This window comes from Seriola lalandi, unplaced genomic scaffold (genome assembly GCF_002814215.2).
Source record: "Seriola lalandi dorsalis isolate HSWRI2012SDOR001 ecotype SW California unplaced genomic scaffold, Sedor1 jcf7180001974591, whole genome shotgun sequence".
NCBI classification, from domain to species: Eukaryota; Metazoa; Chordata; class Actinopteri; order Carangiformes; family Carangidae; genus Seriola; species Seriola lalandi.
In genome coordinates this window covers 1-2,149 of record NW_019445257.1, presented here as the reverse complement: position 1 = coordinate 2,149, position 2,149 = coordinate 1, and the positions used below count along the sequence as shown (strand labels likewise).

The 2,149-nt window shown below is 36.8% G+C and overlaps 1 long non-coding RNA gene across 1 annotated transcript; it reads left to right on the top strand.

Annotated features, from left to right (window-relative positions):
- The first annotated feature begins 123 nt into the window (after positions 1 to 123).
- On the top strand, positions 124 to 1,530 carry LOC111654245 (uncharacterized). Its single transcript, XR_002760733.2, has 2 exons — positions 124 to 444; positions 792 to 1,530. It is a non-coding gene; the product is annotated as an uncharacterized LOC111654245 (long non-coding RNA).
- Positions 1,531 to 2,149: the final 619 nt, after the last annotated feature.

The following is a 2,149-nucleotide window of genomic DNA, read 5'->3' as shown; positions in this document are numbered from 1 at the left end:
GAAAACATATAAATAGCCAAACCAAGTCATCACCTTGGAGAATTTCTAACCAGTTACTTTGAAAAATAAACATTACTTAACTTTGCATTTTTAAATGACAGCTTCCCAGAATTAATGATTTTAGTTTTCAAATTTTCCATGCTGTCAGCTCAAAAACCTGAGTGGACTGACTGTGGATCTCTATGGGAGTTAATGTTGAAAATGCAGGATGTAAACTTTCTAAGCTGTATTGTGCAATGTACAGTAAAAGCCAAAAGTTTGATGTTAAATGTTTAAAAAACAAAAAGACAGTGTAATTATTTTTTTTTCTGCAGACCTTCAGTCAGATGCCTTTCGTGATGACACCCCCACACTTCCACCGAGCAGTGCTCCGGCCCTCAACTGACTTAACCCCTAAGACCTCTGCACCTCTGATGACATAGTGAGGAAACATCCCGCCATCAAGTATGTCAACATCTATGACAAAACATAGCAACCGGGACTTTGACATTCAAAGTGTGAACTGAAAACCAATGTCATTGATACACAGCTACATGGCAACTGTGAAATTTATGCTCTCATTTATATGAGTGCGTCCAAGAAAAGCCATATACATGCCTGCACACATGACAACACGAACAGGGACGTAAATACACAAACGCACATTCTCTGACACTCAAAAGTCGGCTCGCTGACGCTGGTGATAGAGAGTTGAGCAACATGGTGTCTTTACACATTTTTAAATGTTAGGGAAAATTTTGCTGACGCTGTGACTTTGTGTTTCATTTCCCCCTTTATTTCCTAATTCTAAGGGCTCAGTGATGTCATAAGGAAAAGAGGACATGTTGGCATGGCAACAAATTTTCTTTGGTTTGTTTTTTGTTCATTATCGATACTTCACTTCTGTCTCTGACACAGATAACAGCCTGTACGTGAATTAGTCATTGATCATCGTTCTCATCATCACTGGTGTCATCTGAGGACATTTACTTGGTTATATCCTCATTTTGTACAGCATTTGTTAAAGCGCTGTAAAGTGTGTTGGCTGTTCTCTGGATTGACTTGCTGTTTTTGCTCTTTGTTGAATTTGTTGAGCATTGTAAGCTGTGATTTTTTAAAACTGGTCACACTGGTTTCCCTGGTCACATTCTGTTGAGGCATCATTTAATTTGAATTTTCTCACAAAGGCAGCCATTTCATCAGAATCAGATTTTTTCATTAGACACGTAATGTGAATAACGAATACAGACAAATGTTATAATCCTTAAAATCAGCATTTTCCAAAAGGTTGCGTAATTCACTGCTCATTCTTATAACCTTGGATTGGACATTTGTTTTGTTTGTCATGTGTATTTAACAAAAAAAGGAAGGCAGCTCTAGGCAGCTTTTCATCACAACAGCTGTAGATGCTACTGAGAATTGTATTTGTGTGACAATGCTCTAATTTGTGTGTAGGATAATTTGTGAATAACTTGTATATATGAAAAAGTTGTTGTGTTACTGTAAAATGATTATTATGGACTTGACAATAAAGCATAATTGTCCCATTAATACAGGAGAGGATTTGTGGATGCTGAAGGTTTATATCACTTTTTTTTTGCCAAATAGAAAATACTGCCTAATAACTTAATCTCTGAAACAATACATGATCTTGGACATGAACATTACTCACTGCAAACTGTGGAAAGTAGGCCTATATTGAAAACTATCTACAAACTCTCAGACTGCCTCATTATTGCTTTTGTTTCAAACAGTTAGCAGCAAGGCTTGACACTAATGAACATGTTGTCATACTCACCCACTTTACACTCACTGGTGAGATTAACAAATCTTTAAACATCCTAATGCTCTGTTTGGATGTGTTGAGTTTGGTAGATCATGTCAACCTGTAAATGCATATGCCTTTAGAAGAGATCATTAACTTAGAAAACACCCTAAAACAGCCCTGAAACAACACTTATTTTTAGATTCCCATCCCATTAAAAATATATTTTTAACAGAAAAAACAACCAGCAATAGCTAAGTCAGCATTTTCGGTTCTCAAATTTGGATGGGAATATATGTGTGTATGTGCGTGTGAACTACTACCCAACAACGATACACAAGCTACTGCTTTCAGACCTGGAAAGCCTATAGAAAACTGTTAGCAATGTGCTAGTAACGTTTGCCA